At 43.6% G+C, this 23,847-nt stretch overlaps 1 protein-coding gene across 3 annotated transcripts in view; it reads right to left on the bottom strand.

Moving 5' to 3' along the window:
• The window catches only part of LOC137341115 (transmembrane channel-like protein 6), a 102,466-nt gene that overhangs the window by 68,671 nt on the left and 9,948 nt on the right, over positions 1 to 23,847 (bottom strand). The window contains exon 2 of one of the 3 annotated variants that reach the window (XM_068004047.1): positions 13,377 to 13,448. The exons of the other annotated variants lie outside the window; for them this stretch is intronic. The gene's annotated coding sequence lies outside the window, so the exon portion shown is untranslated. The remainder of the gene's footprint in view (positions 1 to 13,376; positions 13,449 to 23,847) is intronic. 3 annotated transcript variants of the gene reach the window in all.

The following is a 23,847-nucleotide window of genomic DNA, read 5'->3' as shown; positions in this document are numbered from 1 at the left end:
TTGTGGCTATTTTAATTAAGGGTTGGTAAAATCATAGAATGGTTACGGCACAGAAGGAGGCCTTTCGTCCTGTCGAGCCTGCGCCGGCTCTCTGGAAGAGCAATCCAGATAGTCCCACTACCCCGCTCTTTCCATGCAGCCCTGCAAATTTTTCTCCTTCAGGTACCTATCTAATTCCTTTTTGAAAGCCACAATTAACCCTGCTTCCACCACCCTTTCAGGCAGTGCATTCCAGATCCTAACCACTCGCTGTGTAAAAAAGTTATTCCTCATGTCGCCTTTGGTTCCTTCACCAATCACCTTAAACCTGCATCCTCTGGTTCGCGACCCTTCCGCCAATGGGAACAGTTTCCCTTTATTTACTTTGTCTAAGACCCTTCATTATTTTGAACAACTCTATCAAATCTCCTCTCAACCTTCTCTGCTCTAAAAGAAAACAATCCCAGCTTCTCCAGTCTTTCCACGGAACTGAGGTCCCTCATCGCTCGAACCATTCTAATAAATCTTTTCCGCACCCTCTCTAAAGCCTTCACATTCTTCCTAAAGAGCGGTGCCCAGAATTGAACACAATACTCCAATTGTGGTCGAACCAGTGTTTTATAAAGGTTCAACATAACATCCTCGCTTTTGGACTCCATGCCTCTATTTATAAAGCCCAGGATCATGTACGTTTTCTTAACCGCTTTCTGAACCTGTCCTGCTACTTTCAACGACCTGTGTACATATACCCCCAGGTCTCTGTGATCCTGCACCGCCTTAAGAGTTGTACCATTTAGTTTATATTGCCTCTCCTCGTTCTTCCTACCAAAATGTATCAGTTCTCACTTCCCAGCTTTAAATTTCATCTGCCACGTGTCCGCTCATTCCACCAGCCTGTCTATGTCCTCTTGAAGTTTATCGCTATCCTCCTCAATGTTCGCTACACTTCCAAATTTTGTGTCATCTGCAAATTTTGAAATTGTGCCCCATGCACCCAAATCCAAGTCATTAATATATATCAAGAAAAGCAGCGGTCCCAGTACCGACCCCTGGGGAATACCATTGTATACCTTCCACCAGTCTGAAAAACAGCCGTTCATCACTACCCTCTGTTTCCTATTACTCAGTCAATTTCGTATCCATGTTGCCACTGCCCCTTTTATTCCGTGGGCTTCAATTTTATTGATAAGCCTATTATGTGGCACTTTATCAAATACCTTTGGAAGTTCATATACACCACATCAACCGCATTGCCCTCATCGACCCTCTCTGTTACCTCATCAAATAACCAATCAAGTTTGTCAAATACGATTTGCCTTTAACAAATCCGTGCTGGCTTTCCCTTATTAATCCACACTTGTCCAAGTGACTGTTCATTTTGTCCCGGATTATTGTTTCTAAAAGTGTCCCACCACCGAGATTAAACTGACTGGCCTGTAGTTGCTGGGTTTAACTTTACATCCTTTTTTGAACCAGGGTGTAACATTTGCAATTCTCCATTTCTCCAGCACCACCGCTGTGTCGAAGGAGGATTAGAAGATTGTGGCCAGTACTTCAGCAATTTCCACCCTCAGAAACCTAGGATGCATCCCATACGGACGGGGTGACTTATCTACTTTAAGTACAGCCAGCCTTTCTAGTACCTCCTCTATCAATTTTTATCCTATTATCTCAATTACCTCCTCTTTTACTGTGGCTTTGGTAGCATCTCCTTCCTTGGTAAAGACAGATGCAAAGTACTCATTTTGTACCTCTGCCATGTCCTCTGCCTTGATGCGCAGTTCCCCTTTTTGGTTCCTAATTGGCCCCGCCCCTCCTCTTACTACCCGTTTATTATTTATATACCCATTGAAGACTTTTGGATCCCCTTTTATGGGAGCTGCCAGTCTATATACTGCCTCTTTGCCCCTCTTATTTCCTTTTTTACTTCCCCTCTGAACTTTCTATACTCAGCCTGGTTCTCACTTGTATTAACAACCTGACATCTGTCATACGCCCTCTTTTTCTGCTTCATCTTGCTCTCTATCTCTTTCATCATCCAGGGAGGTTTGGCTTTGGTTGCCCTGCCTTTTCCCCTCGTGGGAATGTACCTGGACTGTACCCCTCTTCTTTAAAGGCTGCCCATTGTTCAATTACAGTTTTGCCTGCCAATCTTTAATTCCAATTTACTCAGGCCAGATCTGTTCTCAACACACCGAAATTGGCCCTCCTCCAATTAAATATTTTTACTCTAGGTTGGTCTATCCTTTTCCATAACTAATCTAAACCTTATGATACTATGATCACTGTTCCCTAAATGTTCCCCCACTGACACTTGCTCCACTTGACCCACCTAATTCCCCAGAACTAGATGCAGCAATGCCTCCTTCCTCGTTGGGCTGGAAACATATTGATCAAGAAAGTTCGCCTGATCACACTTCAGAAATTCTTCCCCTTCTTTGGTGTTTGCACTTTTACTATCCCAGTCTATATTAGGGTTGTTGAAGTCCCCCATTATCACTATGCTATGGTTCCTGCATCTCTCTGTAATTTCCCTGCAAATTTGTTCCTCTATATCCTTCCCACTAGTTGGTTGCCTATAGAATATACCCAATAGTGTAATGGCACCTCCATTGTTTCTTAACTCTAACCAAATAGATTCTCCAGCACTATAATAGTCTCCTTAATCAATACTGCCAACCCTCCTCCTTGCTTTCCTTCTCTACCTTTCCTGAACACTTTGACCCCGATTTTAGAATGGAGGCAGGATGGCTGGGGGGGCAATGGTCGCGTGGGTAACCTGACCAATAAATATGTCTGTTTCCCACGCGATCGCAAGTGAATTGGTGCTACTTAACATGGCTTCCGGGTTTGCTATCGGAAAGCTGCGCAGTGGGCGGACTGCGCATCCACATCGCAGGCTGTCAGCTGGAGGAGCTCTATTTAAAGGGTCACTGCTCCAAAGGCTTTTGCTGGAGCAAAGACCCAGAAATCACAATGGAGCAGCACAGGGGCAAGGCTGCTCCAAGGTTCAGTGATGCCTCACTGCAGAAGCTACTGGACGGGGTGAGAAGGAGGAGGGAAGTGTTTTACCCCACGGATGGGAGGAAGTGTCCATCCTCTGACATCAAGAAGGCCTGGCTCGAGGTGTCGGATGAGGTCACCAGCAGCAGCATCTCCCGCACCTGGATCCAGTGCAGGAAACGGTTCAATGACCTAATGAGGTCAGCAAAAGTGAGTACACTTACTGATTCTCCTGCATTCCGTGTTGCACATCACCCCCTTCCCCCCACATCATTATGCACTGCCAAGACCAGTCCATCACATCAGTCCTCACATCCACTAAGGCTCATCCTCAACTTACCTGCACTTCCTTACCTCCCAATTTGTGATCCCATCACTACCACTTATCCCAATCCTCATCTAACGTGATATCTCTGTCTCATACTCATCTTCTGATGCATCTCTTGCATGGTCAACCTCATCCAAAGCAATGCATTCATCGTTTGGCCACTTCACTATCACTCACTCGATCATGTCTGTTCTTTCTCCCCTTCTAGAAGAGAGTTCAAAATGTGTGACGGAGGGAGAGTACTGGAGGCAGGCAGGGGGGGGGGGGGGGGGTGGGGGGAGGCCACAACAAGTATCGGTCTCGCAAATGCGGAGCAGGAGGCACTCAAGATCAGTCGCACCCTCGAGTGCCTGTCCATCGGGGACGCCGAGACTGGCAGCCCACAAACGTCTGGTGACACAACTTCAACATTCATCACACACATGAATTGATATGAACGATGATTGCCATGTTCAACACCTCAGTATGCTCATCGCAACATGACACATCTGTGATGATGCTTAATATTGCCTTCTGTTCTCTGACAGGCCCTTCAGCGACCACAGTGACAGCAGAGAGCGATTCCTTAGAGGACCTGCCAGCCTCTGAGGGTGCACCATTACATTTTAGTGAGCCATCCACCAGTGCAGATACTCACACCTTGGTGGGTCCTCGTAGTGAGTTAGTAGGGTTGGCACCTGGTAAGTCACCACACACAAGTGAGCACGTGCAGATATTGGTGGCATGGGCAGTGTGGAGAGTCCGTGTCGGTGGGAGCACTCCTCTCCAGGCTCTGCTCAGCTGGACACAGATGCTGAAACCCGGGTGCCATTATTTAAAAGAAGAATGAATGATCGAGGGACAGCAGCACACATGCGAGGTACAGGAACAGGTGCCATGCCGCTCTCCACAATAGCGTAGAGGGCGGAGGAGTCCAACTCCTGCATGAGTGGAATGGTGGCACTGGTACGTGAGGGAATCTCAGATAGTGTTGCAGGGACGTGAGCAACCGTCTGAGAGAGTGTCGCATGTAGCTGCTGAAATGTCTGAGATAGTATCAGAGGTAAGTGCGGGAATGTCTGCGATGGAGAGAAGGCTAGCCTCCATTGAGCTTCAAGCACGGTTCACAAATAAGTCCATGCAGGCCCTGACAACGGCCGTGTGGACTCAGGGTGAACAACATTCTGCTGCCTTAAACAGGCTGACAGATACTTCAGAAGTGGCCTTCCAACGCGTCACACATGTCCATCACACTGTTGTCCAGCAGGGTGGTAGGAGCGATGCGGGCCTGGCCCAGGGGAGGGATGATGGCAAAAGGGAACATGGAAGTGGGGACGCCACTCAAAGCACTCCCACGTCTCACCCGTTGCCCCCCTCTCAACCAGTACCCGCAATGCTGCCTCCTCTCCAGGTGGCCGAGTCTGCCCCTGCACAGGTGGAGGTGGAGCAGTCTTTGGAGGAGTCCTTACGGGCTCCAAAATCCTGAGGTCGTAGGCCGAAAGCATCTAAGCAGTCAGGGCATGAACATGAGCAATCTGCCACTACCTCTGCTGCAGCCACACGGGATGCACCACGTCGAAATAGTAAGAAGAGAAAGGCGAAGATTTTGTGAGCACGAAGGGTATGCACAAGGGTGTTTGACAGATGGTCATGTTTTTCATTTACATTTGTTTTTTTAAACTCACATTAAATGTTCTGATTATCACCACGACGGCCACGTCTTGCCCATCCTTGACTGGCTTTTGTGATAGGGCCCTTTCATGAGGTTCACCATGAACGATGACACTTGATGCCACCCAGTGGGTCACTTTACAGTGGGTGTATGTGTAGTTGCAAGACTGTTTTGTGCAGGGAGGGGTGGGGGGCTGGTGCCGGCGCTGCTCTTTCCAGGTGGTCTGAGGACTGGATTCTTCACACTTTCTGATGTTCGGAGAACTGTTCATATATCAGTGACTCCCTGGCCTCGCAAGCAGCCAGGTGAGCCAGTGCTCTGCCCAAGGGTTCCTCTTCCTCCTCCTCTTCATCCTCCTCCTCAATGTGGATGGCAGATGTAGATGGGGCCTCCTCAAGCAGCATCCCTCTCTATTGTGCCATGTTGTGCAGGACACGACACACTCTGGTGCGTATTGAAGCCCTCCCCCAGAACGATCAAGGCACCGAAGTCGCATCTTGAGCAGCCCGAAAGCATGCTCAATTGTAGACCTGGTGGCGATGTGGCTGTCGTTATATCGACGCTGTTGCTCAGTGATGGGGTTCCTCAGAGGTGTCATGAGCCACGTGTGCAGGGGATATCCCTTGTCCCCGAGGCGCCAGCCCTTAGGAAAGTTCGGTGCGTGGAAGAGGGACGGGATGTTGGATTCCCTCAGAATGAAAGAATCGTGGCAGCTGCCAGGGAATCTGGTGCACAGGTGAAGGAATCTTTTGCGGTGTTCACAAATGAGCTGAGCGTTGATGGAGCGATACCCCTTTCTGTTGATGAACAGTCCTGGCTTGTGTGGAGATGCTCGTATTGTTATATGGGTGCGAATGATTGCACCCTGGCGTGGGAAGCCAGCCACAGAGTGGAATCCCACTGCCCTCTCCAGCTGGCTGAGGTCAGCCGTGAGGAAGGTGACGTACTGCAAGGCTCTGCGAAACAAGCAGTCAGCGACCTGCCTTATGCACTTGTGTGCAGACGACTGAGAGACCCCGGCAATGTCCGCGGTGGCACCCTGGAACGATCCGGAGGCGAAGAAGTTGAGGGCAGTGGTGACTTTAACTGCGACCACCTGGGGACTCACTCACTGCTCCTCAGAGAGGTCCAGGAAGCTGAGCCTTGGTGCTCTTGTGCAGGTGCCTGTGGCGCAGCACTGTGTTGTGGAGCTGCAAGTGGCAGAAGTGCATGCTGTGCCTGGTGAGGCAGGTGATGTTGCTCGTCCTCGGTTCTAGTGGTGGATGCAGCCGTGGCGCCCCCCATCCTGTTGATGTCAGTTTGAGGGGGTCCGAAAAGTTGGTAAATATGTGTGAACAGAAGAATTCTAAGTGGAAACTCAGAATTTTCAGTGAAAACACAAAGATCTCCCAGCCAAACGTTTGTCTGAAAGAACTGAGTGCCCTGCTGCAATAACTCACCTTTCATCCCCCATCTGTCGAACAAGCATTTGAATGTCCAACTGGCTGCTGGCTGAAACACGCCTGGTAGAACATGGAGTGTTTCCCACAGCACGGGAAACATGCTGAGGATGTCTGAAAATCAGACCTGCCTCAATGTGCACAAAATTAAGTATTTCAGGTACTTCAATGATCTAACTAACTGTCTTAACTGTCATCCCGCTGGCTTTAATTGCCAGTGAGACTTCCGCATTCGGGAGGCACGCACGCATCCAGTGGGGTACCCGGAAGTCTGCAGGTTGGAGCCGGGTTCCGAATCTGCTCAGGATTTCCCCGATTTTTGGAGCCCCAACGCACCCGCAGTTGGATTCCAAAATCGAGCCCCTCATATCCAAGGATACCAGTTTGAATTAATTTCAATTCAAACTGGTTAATGTAAGGACAGTTGAGCGAGTCGACTCAGCCATCATTCACTCCTGGACCTGAAACTGGGTGGGTAAGACCCCAGACAGTTCCTTAGCAAGGAGCAAAGTGAGGGTGTTAAGAATTTGGCTGGTTCCTTAGCATATATTTTTCAGGATATCAAAATCCAGCATTCTTACAATATCCTCTATTTTCTAGCATTATATTTTTAATTCCAGACCTGTATTTGCAGACATTTTCTCTTTATTTTTCTTATTTTCCTCCATTTTCTTGCTTTTCCTTAGTGAGCCTCTCACTGTCTTAGTTATTTTGCACATTCTGTCATTTCTTAAATGTCGATTGCCTGTCCAAGATGATCTTTAATATCATTTAACAATCTCCAGTATTTCTTTTAAGCAGACTGCAGGTCATTTAACCCATTAACGTTTGCTTTATGATTATAGTATCCATTTGCTCTCCCTCATTTTTTTTTCTGATTCTATTGAAATGCTTGTCATTCTCAGTTTTCAATTCTGAGCAAGGGTCTCACACCCGAAAGGTTAACCTGCCTTTTTATCTCAACATTTAATTACTGACCTGTTGCGTGTTTCCGGCATTTCAATTTTGTTTTATATTTCCAGGATTGGAAATAGATGTTCTTTGTTTTTATGTTTCGACTATAAATGTACCCTTTCGGTGCCAATATGTTGTTCAGTCAGAAAGGAGTTTAAATACATTCACAAACAAAATCACAAGCGCTTTCTTATCTCCATCACTTTAAAAGTGACGAGAATGAAATGGTAACAACCCTCTGAATCTATGAACTAGGTACATTATTTCAAAGTATTTTGCTCAATATCATCTTGTCAATGTCACGTTAAACTGAAGTTTCTGTTGCTACAGTATTTTTTTAGTTCTTTATGCATTTATCTACATATTCAGGAGCAACATCAAAAATCAAAAGGACATTTAAATGTTCAATGCTTAAGGGGCCAATGCATAACTGCTGTTATCAAAATAAAGTAATTAAAAATAGGGAAACATATTATCATAGAAAAAGGCCAGGAGTTACAACTCGGTAAAAGGTTAGGATTCACAGAAGATGCAGCAAAAAAATTTTTTTTTATAAAGTACTGACAAACAAACGGACACCAGAATGCCATAAACTTTAATAATGCATCCATCCAAAACAATTTTTGGCCCAAAGTTACTCTTCCACCTTTTCATTGTGTAGACTGAGAAGACAAAAATGCGAGTTTTGTAGCGAAATCCAGAACAAGAGTCTGACTTGAGAGAACGTCAAAAAAGAGATTGCATTTTTTTGCATTCCTAATGTTAAGGCGGTGAGAATTTAGTGATTGGAAAATTTAAAGCTGTAACCCGAATAGCCAAATCTGGGAGATGAAAGAAATAACGAACAAAGGAAACAAGAAAATATGTACCTGTGCTCAAAGTTAACTACCTGTACATTAGTTAGCTGACCAAGTACAGTGGGCTCAAGCAAAAACATCTCTTCAAATGTTTTCTAATTAAAAAAAAGAGTAACTGGGTTAACTGCTCAAACTGAGCTCAAGAGAAAAGACACACCCTGTGAAAAGCGAAAAGAAAAATGTGTTTCCTATTTAGTCATTTTGTTGGGTGTTAGCAAAACATCAAGCATGTGGTTTCTGCTTTTATATGTTTTCTTCCTTGTCTTAATGGGACAATGTCACCATGGGTGAGCATTTAATTTTTTTTATGCAGAGAGAAGGGCATGTTGATGTGATTGTCACTGCAATCGTCCGACATTTTTATTTTCTTTGATACTAAAAAAAACAGGAAAATCGCATTGAAAATTTCTCTGAACTAGTTGTAGCAGTTAACATGTTGTTCCTGCTCTTGAATTGTCCAAACTGCTCCTTTAAATGCGGTTTGCATTTCAAATGAGCAAGGAAACTATTTTTTAAGAAGAAATGCTTGTGTTATTGCACAACATTACAAAAATAATAAATCTGGCAACAAGATACAGACAGATGAAAAACTGCGGAACAATGTTTATTTCATCAAGGTGAGATCTGCTCAGTGTGAGGTTTATTCAGTGTTTTCAGCTATGAACCTAAGATCAGCAGACAAGCCCAGTTAAGATACAGTAGAGAACAGAGTTGGCATAATATACTTTTCACAGAATCTCTCAACAATGTGCCTCAGTTCCACCCCTCAGACACTGAGTGACTTCCATTTTCCAAACCAGCCATTTCCACTTAAGATTGCTAAACCAGAGGCAATTATGACCAGTTTTCTGTCATAGCCCCAAGTGCGCTTAGAATTGGAATGAGACTGCCCAGAGTCATTTCAGTTCGAGCCTTGGTCGTCAGAATCAAACTCCCCTTTATGATTGATCGGTGTGATCTATATCAAGCTTGTCTCAAGGACGACAGTGTAAGAACCTAATTCTCCACCCAGCTGGCAAACACATCAGCATTTTTATTCTTCACCCATACAAATGTACTACAAGGATCTAGTGAGTGAGAGACCCAAGAGCCCAAGTATAAGGCGGCAGCTGTTTGACCAACCACCAAAGCAGTTGTGCTTCAGCTGGATGTACCCAGCAAGTAAACACTTCCCAACCCTAAACCCTTGTCATATATTTCCTATAGCTGCATGCATCTTGACAAAGCCAAAAACTTGACAATGACTTGGGGGTGGGGAGAAACACTCCCATCATTCAAAATACAGTTTAAAAAAAAATGAATAAAGTGTTATTCATTTCGGATTAAACCATAAATTGCAAGAAAAAGAAAACCGTATAAACATAAAATGACATGCAGTCTAACAGGCCGTCAAGATTGGATTTTTTTTTTAATATTCGTTCATGGGATGTGGGCGTCGCTGGCGAGGCCGGCATTTATTGCCCATCCCTAATTGCCCTTGAGAAGATGGTGGTGAGCCGCCTTCTTGAACCGCTGCAGTCCGTGTGGTGAAGGTTCTCCCACAATGCTGTTAGGAAGGGAGTTCGAGGACTTTAACCCAGCGACGATGAAGCAACGGCAATATACTTCCAAGTCGGGATGGTGTGTGACTTGGAGGAGAAAGTGCTGGTGGTGTTGTTCCCATGTGCCTGCTGCTCTTGTCCTTCTAGGTGGCAGTCGTGGGTTTGGGAGGTGCTGTCGAAGAAGCCTTGGCGAGTTACTGCAATGCATCCTGTGGATGGTACACACTGCAGCCACAGTGCGCCGGTGGTGAAGGGGGTGAATGTTTAGGGTGGTGGATGGGGTGCCAATCAAGCGGGCTGCTTTGTCCTGGATGGTGTCGAGCTTCTTGAGTGTTGTTGGAGCTGCACTCATCCAGGCAAGTGGAGAGTATTCCATCACACTCCTGACTTGTGCCTTGGAGATGATGGAAAGACTTTGGGGAGTCAGGAGGTGAGTCACTCGCTGCAGAATACCCAGCCTCTGACCTGCTCTTGTAGCCACAATATTTATATGGCTGGTCCAGTTAACTTTCTGGTCAATGGTGACCCCCAGGATGTTGATGGTGGGGGATTCGGCGATGGAAATGCCGTTGAATGTCAAGGGGAGGTGGTTAGACTCTCTCTTGTTGGAGATGATCATTGCCTGGCACTTGTCTGGCGCAAATGTTACTTGAAACTTATGAGCCCAAGCCTGGGTGTTGTCCAGATCTTGCTGCATGCGGGCTCGGACTGCTTCATTATCTGAGGGGTTGTGAATGGAACTGAACACTGTGCAATCATCAGCGAACATCCCCATTTCTGACCTTATGATGGAGGGAAGGTCATTGATGAAGCAGCTGAAGATGGTTGGGTCTAGGACACTGCCCTGAGGAACTCCTGCAGCAATGCCCTGGGGCTGAGATGATTGGCCTCCAACAACCACTACCATCTTCCTTTGTGCTAGGTATGACTCCAGCCACTGGAGAGTTTTCCCCCCGATTCCCATTGACTTCAATTTTACTAGGGCTCCTTGGTGCCACGCTCAATCAAATGCTGCCTTGATGTCAAGGGCAGTCACTCTCACCTCACCTCTGGAATTCAGCTCTTTTGTCCATGTTTGGACCAAGGCTGTAATGAGGTCTGGCACCGAGTAGTCCTGGCGGAATCCAAACTGAGCATCGGTGAGCCAGTTATTGGTGAGGAAGTGCCGCTTGATAGCACTGTCGACGACACCTTCCATCACTTTGCTGATGATTGAGAGTAGTCTGATGAGGCGGTAATTGGCCGGATTGGATTTGTCCTGCTTTTTGTGGACAGGACATACCTGGGCAATTTTCCACATTGTCGGGGAGATACCAGTGTTGTAGCTGTACTGGAGGCGCAGCTAGTTCTGGAGCACAAGTCTTCAGCACTACAGCCAGGCTGTTGTCGTGGCCCATAGCCTTTGCTGTATCCAGTGCACTCAGCCGTTTCTTGATATCACCTGGAGTGAATCGAATTGGCTGAAGACTGGCTTCTGTGATGGTGGGGATATCGGGAGGAGGCTGAGATGGATCATCCACTCGGCACTTCTGGCTGAAGATGGTTGCAAACGCTTCAACCTTGTCTTTTGCACTCACGTGCTGGACTGCGCCATCATTGAGGATGGGGATGTTTGCAGAGCCTCCTCCTCCCGTTAGCTGTTTAATTGTCCACCACCATTCACGACTGGATGTGGCAGGACTGCAGAGCTTTGATCTGATCCGTTGGTTGTGGAATCGCTTAGCTCTGTGTATAGCATGTTGTTTCTGATGTTTAGCATGCATGTAGTTGTTGCTTCACCAGGTTGGCACCTCATTTTTAGGTATGCCTGGTGCTGTTCCTGGCATGCTCTTCTGCACTCCTCATTGAACCAGGGTTGATCCCCTGGCTTGTTGGTAATGGAAGAGTGAGGAGTAAGCCAGGCCATGAGGTTACAGATTGTGCTGGAATACAATTCTTCTGCTGCTGCTGATGGCCCACAGCGCCTCATGGATACCCAGTTTTGAGCTGCTAGATCGGTTCTGAATCTATCTGATTTAGCACAGTGATAGACTGCATGTCATTTTACGTGGCACTAACAGGCCGTCAAGATTGGATTGTAAAATAAATAGCTAGTTGTGTATTCCAAGTTTATTTCCTTATTTAAGAGAGTGGAACAGGATAAGTTAGGTCTGGGGAGGAGTAGTTTATGGAGGTATATTCTAAAATATTGAAAATCAAACACTGTTTGCCACACACTTGAATTGAGAAGTTTACTGTGCGTGCAAGATATGAGTCATCATGGATGCAAATTATCCAGGGGAGCAATGGCATGGTATGCTTGCGTGAAGTGAAGCGACTAACTGAGTGCCTTAAGAAATGAATTACCGGGGTTGAAGACCAACCACTGGGAGATACTTTTCATGATGGAGTCGACACCGAGATAAAGGGAGATAGTACAGAAAACAGTAGCATAAAAGGTGGCAAACCCTAGGGCATATAAAAAGAGTAAACAGAAACATGGGAAACCCGCGGAACGACTGAAACCGGGCTAAAGGAAGGAGGCCGGTGAGGAGGAAGAAATAGGAATTGGCACAGAGTCTGTTAGGGTGGATCGTAAAAGGTAGAAAAAGGAATAACGTACAGGTCACCACAAAATTAAACTGAGGTAAATGTGCTGCAGTGAGAGGGCATTAAGATCTCATATGCTAAGGTCTCAGTTGTAGAGCAGCCCAACCGACAGATAACTGCACAGAAATGCTCACTTCAGTCAACCATTAGCTGGTATGATGTAAAGGATTTCTTTAAGAATTTTCCATTCTTTTCTTAGTCCCAAGTGAGATGGAGAAACCTTTTCCTCTCCCATTGCTTGGGTGGGGGGAGGAGGTGGGGGGGTGAGGAGAGACCATGTTCAAGGTCAGCCAGAACTTGGAAATAAAAACAACATTAGATTATATGATTCCAGATTTAATAATGTTGGATTTGTTTGCAACTCATGTTTTTGGACAGTACAGTGCGCCATAGAGCCACTGATGTGAAAACTGTCACAGGAACATAGCAACACAGGAACAGGAGTAGGCCATTCAGCCCCTCGTGCCTGCTCCGCCATTTGATAAGATCATGGCTGATCTGTGATCTAACTCCATATACCTGCCTTTGGCCCATATCCCTTAATACCTTTGGTTGCCAAAAAGCTATCTATCTCAGATTTAAATTTAGCAATTGAGCTAGTATCAATTGCCGTTTGCGGAAGAGAGTTCCAAACTTCTACAACCCTTTGTGTGTAGAAATGTTTTCTAATCTCGCTCCTGAAAGGTCTGGCTCGAATTTTTAGACTGTGCCCCCTACTCCTAAAATCCCCAACCAGCAGAAATAGTTTCTCTCTATCCACCCTATCTGTTCCCCTTAATATCTTATAAACTTCGATCAGATCACCCCTTAACCTTCGAAACTCGAGAGAATACAACCCCAATTTGTGTAATCTCTCCTCGTAACTTAACCCTTGAAGTCCGGGTATCATTCTAAAATTCAAAACAAATGACAAAGTTCTCGTCTACATTTCACCTTTATGTCTCTTCCTACTATTCTTGTTACCCCAGTTTTTGTGGCCATGCCTTTAAAATCGACGACAGAAATCATAAGAACTTTAAAGTCAAAGGTACTTACAAACTTCTTGAAGTCTACCGTAGAATTGTTCAAGAAAACTCGCATCTACACATCCACTCTCTCAAATTTAGTCTGACAAATACAGGAAGAAAAATAAATCAAAGCACTACTCATGTTTAAACATTCCTGCTGTTGCACAACATTGTTCCGACCTGTCTGCCTCACCTCTCCCTCGCTGGTAATGGATGACTATAAGCTGTCAGGCACAGTCAGTCACACCTTTGAGAAATCAGATAAAAAAATAGCATTGTTGCTTTCCCAATTCCAATTTTTTTTTAAAACTTGTTCAAAGCAGTCAAAGGTTAAGAAAAAAAAATCAATTATAGTTTAATCCAATAATTTTATTGTATTTACCAACTGGTAAAATCATATCTCTATCTATTAAATGATTTATAAAATGTCTGATTGTATGAAGCTTGGCAGCTGTTTAGGTGCTCAACAGTGGCTATCCTTCACATTAACTTTGAAGTTAATGCTGCCTCTTTTACATTGTGAATTCCCACATCATTAAATCATAAAAAAATTGTAAGCAAATATGTGCAAAACTGTCTTGTGGTGGCGAGATTGTAATTCAAGCTGGGCAGCATAACAGAGTCTTGCCAGCTGCACTGTGCATCCTGACAGCTACTAGTCTCAAATTGGCAGTGCAATATGACAACAACCCGACTTTCCTGGTACATTCCCTCAACAAACATCACTGTGAAAAGCATAACTGAAAGCTTACTCACTCAAACACAGCAGACCCCGCCTTTTTTTAAATCCTTACTCACTTACACAAGGTCATTTCCTATTCCACGTGCAACAAAATTAGTCTCTGTATTAGGATTCAGTTCGTGTATTTAGTCAGTGAGAAACAGGACAGGACAGGTTGCTGGACTAGCAATCCAGAAGACGAGACTAATAATCCAGAGAATGTGAATTTAAATCCCATCATGGCAGTTTGAGTTTACAAATGTTAAGAACTGCAGTCATCTTCTAAAGTTTAGAAAATAAACTTTAAAAATTCTGTCTACTTCCTCACCAGTAAATTAAGTGGTCATATATAATTTTGTTTAATAACAATATTAGTTGCAGCAACTGTACAGTTACAGATTTAATATACAGTACTTAACTTTATCAAAGACATCACTTTTAACATTATGAATCATGAATAATGGGAGAATTGGACAAGAACTGAACTCACCAGAATTGATGCAAATCTAATGACTAAGTAATTTTCTCAAGATGGTAAACACATGGATGGCACTATGTTTCCACCTTAGGTTCATATCCACAATTTCTCACACTTTGACTTTTATCCTCTCTGTACTATTAGTGGAGGTGCAGAGTGGAGGCGAAGAAAAATCCCACCGGGAAATATAGCTGGAGCAGTAGTCATCCTCAAATGTCTTTGTGTATCCCCTGGAAGCTCACTCAGTCACAACATTGATTGAGGCCTGGAAAGAGGAACGGGGTTGGGTGGGTAGGTGCGTTTGTGTGCTGCAGGAGGAGGAGGAATTTAAAGAATGTAACCTTCAAAGTGATTTCTGAACAATGGGTTCATCAAGCAATCATGGAAACCATCTCAATTGACTTTATGGTTGAGGATATAATTGCCTATCCTCACCTCTCCTCTCCTCTCCTCTCTCCCCCCTTCAGAAATGGCCTAACATGAAGATACAATGTTGGATTCCTGGCCTGTGCTGTGTTAGCAGATCTCAACTAATACCACAACAGTGGCATAACAATCAGCTTCAATGTCCATGGGCTAGGAAGGGAAAGAGCAAATCAGTGTTCTCTCTCCTGATCACTATCCAGAGAGTACAAATATGGATGGCACATCAGGACAGATCAGAATTGGCTGTGATGGATGCATAGTTGAAAGGCTTGCCAACACTCACTGGGGGCAGTTTTGACTTTGTGCGACAGTATAAAATGTGCGACAGTGAATTGGCAACCCGATTTATGTCACTCCCGATTTTTATTTCTTTGAAGTCAAAGGAAATAATAAATCGGGAGAGATGGAAAACAGGCTGTCGATTCGCAATCGCCCATTTTACATTATCACACAAAGTCAAAATTACCCCCACTACGTGAAGTGCCTTAGGACGTTTTTTCGACATTAAAAGGCGCGATATAAATACAAGTTTTGCTGAACATCTCCGCTCTGACGGCAAAAATGACCTTGACCTGCCAGTTCTTTGCCATTTTAATTCCCTGTCCCACTCGTACTCTGACCTCTCTGTCCTCGGCCTCTTACACTGTTCCAATGAAGCTCAACGTAAGCTCGAGGAGCAGCACCTCACCTTTCGATTAGGCACTTTACAACCTTCCAGACTCAACACTGATTCCAATAACTTCAGATCATAACCACTGCTCCCATTTTTTCCAGACAGCAAGTGCTGGTGATGGTTCTGCTGCTGCCATTTACAACTACTCCTAACCAATCTTTTGTTTCTTTACTTGTCCCATTACCACCCTCCTTGCCTTGCACCATCATCCCTTTTGTCATTTAATCACTCTTGCCCTCCACCCTATCACAGACCTTCCCTTTTGTTCTTTCCTCCCCTCCCCCTCTTTCCCTGGCTCTGTACTTGCCTAAAAACTTGAACTCTTTATCATAGAAGGTTACAGCACGGAAGGAGGCCACTCGGCCCATCAAGTCCACGCCAGCTCGATGCACGAGAAATCCAGCTTGTCCCAGTGCCCCACCCTATCCCCAGCACATTTTTCCTTTTCAAGTACTTGTCCAGTTCCCTTTTGAAGGCCATGATTGAATCTGCCTCCACCACTCCCTCAGGCAGTGCATTCCAGATCCTAACCACTCGCTGTGTAAAAAAGTTTTTCCTCATATCACCTATGTTTCTTTTGCCAATCACCTTAAATCTATGCATTCTGGTTCTTGACCCTTCCGCCAATGGGAACAGTTTCTCTCTATCTACTCTGTCTAGACAGAGGTTGTAGAACAGGGAAGAAGTGAAGTGCAGAAATGGGGAAATAGTAATAGGGGACAGCCACAGCTCAAAGTCCTGAATGTTGCGTTTCCTCCAAAGTGCCAGGGTAAGGGATATAACAGAGCAAGTGCAAAAGATTTTGGATAGGGAATAGGAATAGTCATGTTGGAATCAATTACATAGGAAGGAATAAAACTGAGGTCCTGAGGAGCTTCAGGAATTAGGAGCGAGATTAAAGTGCTGACCTCAAGGTTACATATAAGTTTATAGTACATAAGGAGACCATCCTGTCTGTTCCAGCTCTTTGCTTGCTCAATCCAAAACTAATCCCATAGCTCCATTCTCTCCCTCTTGCCCTGTATCTTCCTCTGCTTCATATATTTAACTAATTTTCCCTTAAAAGATGCAACGGTCTCTGACTCAACCACTCCTTGTTGCAACAAACCACTGCATAAAGACATTTCTCCTAACCTCCCTTTTTCCCTTTTAGTGAGAATTTTAAATTGCTGACCCCTCACTGACTCCCTTAACAGAGAAAATAACATTTCCCTATTTACCTTATTAAAACCCTTTATAATTTTAAAAACTCTTCCTCAGTTTTTCCTTCCAAACCTGTGGGAAAGCACCTAGCTTCAACTCTTGGCCTTCATCAACACAGCTAAAATAAACAGTCTGGGACAGAGGAAAAGTGAATTTGCATCTCACAATTTTATGATGCTATGCAGCACTGCTCCAATGTAGTGTACTATCTCTAAATAATCTGTATTGCAAGTTTAACACTACAATGATTTTCCAGCAATAACATGTATAACTAAAAATAAACTAACTCTTCCAATAAATTGTGAGGTATAGCAGCTTCAGCACACTTGATGGGAGTATTATCATAAATATAGCATACGAGATGCTAATTTCCAAAGACTGTCAATAAGCAAGGTAGATTTAGTACATAGTGCAAAATATACATCCCAGATGATATGTAAAAAAAATTAGCCTAGATGTTTATAACAAAATACTAGGAATACAGATACCTTGTTTGGCGTGATGGTTGTCTCTCATGGTTAAACAAGAGTTGCGTTAAAATAAAAACACATTTTAAATGGATAAAGTACAATTGCATATTGCTACTAGACTTTACAGAATTTTAGCCAGTTACTTAGCCACTTGAGCACCGGAGACCTTTAGGGGTTGCACTTATCAAGGAGTTTGACAACAAATGGTTTTCTTTTCGAACTGCCGTACATAAAATTGTAGTCTGAAATTTCTTGACATCTATTAACATTAAGTTCAAGTTGACCTATGCAGTCAAATCTTATGTACTGGTTGGGAATGAGACAACTTGCAAATCAAAGCTGTGAAGCTGAAGGAATAATGGGCGCTAAATTGGGCTGTGTAGCGCCGAAACAACGGGCGCTGCACGGCCTCTCCGATATCCAAGATGGCGTCTTAGATGCGCACGCACATTTCCAGCATGATTTCCAGTTCTGACAAAAGGTCTTCGACCTGAAACATTAACTCTGTTTCTTTCTCGACAGATGCTGCCCGACTTGCTGAGCTTCTCCAGCATTTTCTGTGCTTATTTCAGATTTCCAGCATCTGTAGTATTTTGCTCTGCAATTAGGTTCAGCCTGCTTGAGGTCAAAATGCAGAGGTCTCTTCCAGCCAAAAAAGAACCCGGGAGATGAAAATGACAGTGTTTAGACAAACTGAATCAACCAGAAATTATGTCGGAAGACTGCACTGTACCAGTTACATTCCCCTTGTCAGATTCAAGCGACCAGCTCAATTGATAGCATCTATTTAACATATGCTTGCCTCCTTGCCTTGAAATACAAGATCTATGCTTTCAACAGTGTGGTGTCAATACAGGAACCTTGCCCAACTCCAGGCTTCCTGTTTAGGGTCCACTGGCATTTGCTCAGACAATTTTGCATGCTTATTATATTGCTCCCTTATCTACTTGTTTACACGACATGGTTCTATTGCAAATACAACCGAAAAACTTGGAATTTTCTTCTGTATTCTGCTGATTACACATTTCCCCCCCCACCCCCAACCCAGCCAAAGACATTTCCTGATGTGGTGCTGATCATGTGCCCACTTGATGTAAAGAAAGAACTTGAATTTATAATTTTCTATTTGTGTCGTCGGGACATCCCAAAGTGCTTCAAGGCAAATGAATTATGTTTCAAGTGTGGTTAAACTTGGCTGCCAATTTGTGCACAAGGTCCCACAAATAGAAGTGAGATGAATGACCCGTTTTGGTGGTGTCGGTTGATGGATGAATGTTGGCCAGGACACATTGCAGCCCTTCTTCAGTACTGCATTGAAGTGTCAGCCTAGATTATGTGCTCAAGTCCCTGGAGTGATCTACAATCGACAACCTTCTGACTCACAGGCAAGTGTGCTGCTAATGAGCCAACTGTTCAATGGTGTCACACTAACCTTACATTCTGTGCACACTTCTTGATTTGATTGATGTGCAAACCTTGTGCAAGATAATTCTCATGTTTGAAACTGAATTTCAAGGAAGTGTTTAAGGAGTCATTTGAATAGTCATAGAAATCATCTTCAAGTTTGAAGTTTACCAAGAAATTGAAAGGAAAAGAAACCCTGTATCTCCTACACACAGGACACTTTTGGAAACCCCCAACAATGGCTCCCACTGAAATAGTAGGTTTTCGTTGATAGGCAGGCCACATCCTGAACGTCATATGAGCCAAGTGAAAAAGCAACACATTCTGGAAAGAGTAAAGTACATTTGCTCTTGATTAAAGGGTAGCAATCTTTCGAGAAAGATTAACGCCTTTAACCAGTATGACAAGTACAGGGGCCATTGGATCCTTTCCTGACAAGGCACCACAATAGAAACAACAGCATTTATTGGTCTACCAAGAGAACTTGGACTTCAAAGTCTCAGTGTTGCTGCCTTTATAAACTGAATCTCAATGAAGCAACCTTACCGAAAGATTTAGCACCACTGTAGGTACCCTCTACCACATTCTCCAATTGCCAAGAAGTGTATCGAAGAGCTTTTCCAGAAGATTATACTGGGATTACAATCAGCTTCATTTATGGGCCAGTTTTACTGAAGATTTGATGCAATTTTTACATCACACAGATGCAGAATCTGTAGCATAAATGCAATTTATGTCAAATCAATTCAAGCTCAGGTTTCTCATCCTGGACATATTCTTATACCACTCAGGCTTCAAGACAATCGCAGCACGCCAGCTCTTTAAACTTGAAAACATAAATTTATATAGCACACTAGCAATGAGGTTTCTTACTATTCTCTTGTAACGTTATTGTTTTTTTTCAACTAATGTTAGGACACCAGCATTCACAGAACTCTGCTTTCCCTGACCAGACTGTGATGTGAGCAGGGCTGTACAACTTAATGCTCTCCACTGACATTGCTCTCAAAGTGATATCAAGCCTAAGTGTAACTGCAGCAATTAGTAAATATGTTAGTACAGTAGAAATTATAAACTCAAAGCCATTTTATGTTGGACAGCCCGTGCGTATCACAACATTTAATCGCATTATAAGCGCACTATTAAATACTAAATCAGGTGAATAAAATTCTGTGTAAAATAGGTTGTTCACTTAGAAGCAAATTGTTCTGTGCACAAGCGAGTTAAAAGCAGAGTTTTTGTCAACTACAAAAGAGTGACTTTTTTTTATAAAAGATAGTATCTCAGCCCACACGACAGACTTTGTTTCAGGAAATACTTAACAAAACATGACAATTTCTTTATCCTGGCAGTCCCCTGACAAAAATACACTTACCATCTGATTTTTGGTAATATTTCCAAATTATGGCCATCAAGTTGGGAACACCATTTTTTTTTTGCTGAGGCATTACTTCTCAGCATTAACCTCTCATCCTGTTGCACAATGAGATCAATGGAATGTTGGTGCAGCTGCATTAACTCACTCATCACTTTTCCTATCTCTGCATTGTTAAATATCAACATTATTTGAACATGATTGAAACATTAGCGAAGTAGCAAGGGCTAATTTAAAATAGGATGTTTTTTTTTCTAAGGACTAAAGTTGCAGTGTTTTCTTTGGCTAATCATACACGACTGCCCAAGCACAGAGCTCACCATCACAAAACTAAAATATTGTGTTTCAATGCTGCAGCATAATTGTCATATCCCCATCCACAACTCATAGCACTGTCAAAAACATTCAGAGTTATCCACTGCATACCAACAGAACCACAGCCAGTGATTAATGAATATCATACAGGTTACTCACATAGGAACAGGAGTAGGCCATTCAGCCCCTCGTGCCTGCTCCGCCATTTGATAAGATCATGGCTGATCTGTGATCTAACTCCATATACCTGCCTTTGGCCCATATCCCTTAATACCTTTGGTTGCCAAAAAGCTATCTATCTCAGATTTAAATTTAGCAATTGAGCTAGTAACAATTGCCGTTTGCGGAAGAGAGTTCCAAACTTCTACCACCCTTTGTGTGTAGAAATGTTTTTAATCTCGCTCCTGAAAGGTCTGGCTCTAATTTTTAGACTGTGCCCCCAACTCCTAAAATCCCCAACCAGCAGAAATAGTTTCTCTCTATCCACCCTATCTGTTCCCCTTAATATCTTATAAACTTCGATCAGATCACCCCTTAACCTTCGAAACTCGAGAGAATACAACCCCAATTTGTGTAATCTCTCCTCGTAACTTAACCCTTGAAGTCCGGGTATCATTCTAGTAAACCTACGCTGCACTCCCTCCAAGGCCAGTATGTCCTTCCGAAGGTGCGGTGCCCAGAACTGCTCACAGTACTCCAGGTGCGGTCTAACCAGGGTTTTATATAGCTGCAGCATAACTTCTGCCCCCTTATACTCTAGTCCTCTAGATATTAAGGCCAGCATTCCATTTGCCTTATTGATTATTTTCTGCACCTGTTCATGACACTTCAATGATCTATGTACCTGAACCCCGAAGTCCCTTTGGACATTCACTGTTTTTAACTTTTTACCATTAAGTACCCTGTTCTATCCTTTTTTGATCCAAAGTGGATGACCTCACATTTGTCCACATTGAATTCCATTTACCACAGTTTTGCCCATTCACCCAATCTATCAATATCCCTTTGTAATTTTATGTTTTCATCTACACTGCTTACAATGCCACCAATCTTTGTGTCATTGGCAAACTTAGATATGAGACTTTCATTGCCTTCATCTAAGTCGTTAATAAATATTGTGAATAATTGAGGCCCCAAGACAGGTCCCTGCGGGACTCCACTAGTCACATCCTGCCAATGTGAGTACCTACCCATTATCCCAACTCTCTGTCGCCTTTCGCTCAGCCAACTTCCCAACCAAGTCCGTACTTATCCCTCGATTCCATGGGCTTCTATCTTAGCTAACAGTCTCTTATGTGGGACCTTATCAAATGCCTTCTGGAAGTCCATATAAATAACATCCATTGACATTCCCCTGTCCACTACTTTAGTCACCTCTTCAAAAAATTCAATCAGGTTTGTCAGGCACGACCGACCTTTCACAAATCCACGCTGGCTCTCTCTGATTAACTGAAAATTCTCGAGGTGTTCAGTCACCCTATCCTTAATTATAGACTCCAGCATTTTCCCCACAACAGATGTTAGGCTAACTGGTCTATAATTCCCCGGTTTCCCTCTCTCTCCTTTCTTAAAAAGCGGAGTGACATGTGCAATTTTCCAATCTAGAGAACTTTGAAAGATTATAGTTAGGGCATCCGCAATGTGCTCACCTACTTCCTTTAAAACCTTGGGATGGAAACCATCTGGTCCTGGGGATTTGTCACTCTTCAGTGCTATTATTTTCTTCATTACGGTTGCTTTACTTATGTTAATTTTATCGAGTCCCTGTCCCCGATTCAATATTAGTTTTATTGGGATTTCCGGCATGCTATCCTCTTTTTCTTCTGTAAATACTGACGTAAAGTAACTGTTCAACATGTCCGCCATTTCCCCATTGTCAATGACAATATCCCCACTTTCAGTTTTTAAGGGGCCAACACTGCTCCTGACCACCCTCTTTTTCCGAATATAACTATAAAAGTTCTTCGTATTGGTTTTGATATCCCTTGCGAGTTTCTTTTCATACTCTCTTTTTGTAGCTCTTACTATCTGTTTTGTGACCCTTTGTTGATCTTTGTATCTTTCCCATTCGCCAGGATCTGTGCCATTTTTTGCCTTTTTGTACGCTCTTTCCTTACGTCTTAGACTGTCCCTTTCCTCTTTAGTTGTCCACGGCTGTTTTTTTTGGCAAGTAGAGTTCTTGCCCCTCGGGTATAAACCGATTCTGTATCACGTTAAATGTTTCTTTAAACATTTCCCACTGATCATCAGTCGTTTTACCCATTAACAGATTTGCCCAGTTTACTGTGGACAGTCTCTCTCATCCCATTGAAGTCGGCCTTGCCCAAGTCTAGAATCTTAGCAGCTGATTCACTTTTATCCCTTTCAAACACTATGAATCACATCACTGAATCCTCCATAGATTGCACATGGGCTCTCAGTGTTCAGTGCTAATGAGTGCTTGTTTTTATGATTATAGCAGTTCTTCCTATCAATGGCATGTGACATTTACAATGGAAGGAAACCTTGTGCATCACATTTGATTTATCGTAGCAGGTACAGGAACAGCACAGGAGGTGGCCATTCGGCCAATCATGCCTGTGCCGGCTCTTTGAAAGAGCTATCCAATTTTTTTTAGTCCCATTTAGTCCCATTCCCCTGCTCTTTCCCCAAAGCCCTGTAAATTTTTCCCCTTCAAGTATTTGTCCAATTCCCTTTTGAAAGTTACTATTAAATCTGCTTCCACCCTTCAGGTAGTGAATTCTAGATCATTACAACTCGCTGCGTAAAAAAATGTTTCCTCATGTCGCCTCTGGCCCTTTTGTCGATCACCTTAATTCTGTGTCCTCTGGTTACTGATCCTCCTGCCACTGGAAACAGTTTCTCCTTATTTACTCTGTCAAAACCTTTCATGATGTTGAACACCTCTATCAAATCTACCCTTAACCTTCTCTGTTCTAAGGAAAACAACCCCAGCTTCTCCGGTCTCTCCACACAACTAAAGTCCCACATCCCGAGCATCATTCTAGTAATTCTCTTCTGCACCCCTCCCCCCGCAAGGCCTTGACATCCTTCCTAAAGTGTGGTGTCCAGAATTGAACACAATATTCCAGCTGAGGCCTAACCAGTGTTTTATAAAGGTTTAGCATAACTTCCATGATTTTGTACTCTATGCCTCTAATAATAAAGCCCAGGGTCCCATATGCTTTTTTTAACAGCCTTCTCAACTTGTCCTGCCATCTTCAAAGATTTATGAATGTGCACCCCCAGGTCTCTCTGTTCCTGCATCCCCTTTAAAATTGTACCATTTAGTTTGTACTGCCTCGCCTCATGCTTTCTATCAAAATCTATCACTTCACACTTCCCTGCATTAAATTTTATCTGTCATGTGTCTGCCCATTTTACCAGTCTGTCTATGTCCTCCTGAAGTCTGTTACTATCCTCCACATTGTTTA

The sequence above is a fragment of the Heptranchias perlo genome, chromosome 23, assembly GCF_035084215.1.
Source record: "Heptranchias perlo isolate sHepPer1 chromosome 23, sHepPer1.hap1, whole genome shotgun sequence".
Lineage (NCBI taxonomy): Eukaryota > Metazoa > Chordata > Chondrichthyes > Hexanchiformes > Hexanchidae > Heptranchias > Heptranchias perlo.
The sequence above is the reverse complement of the archived record's forward strand: the minus strand, read 5'-3'. Positions and strand labels throughout refer to the sequence as shown.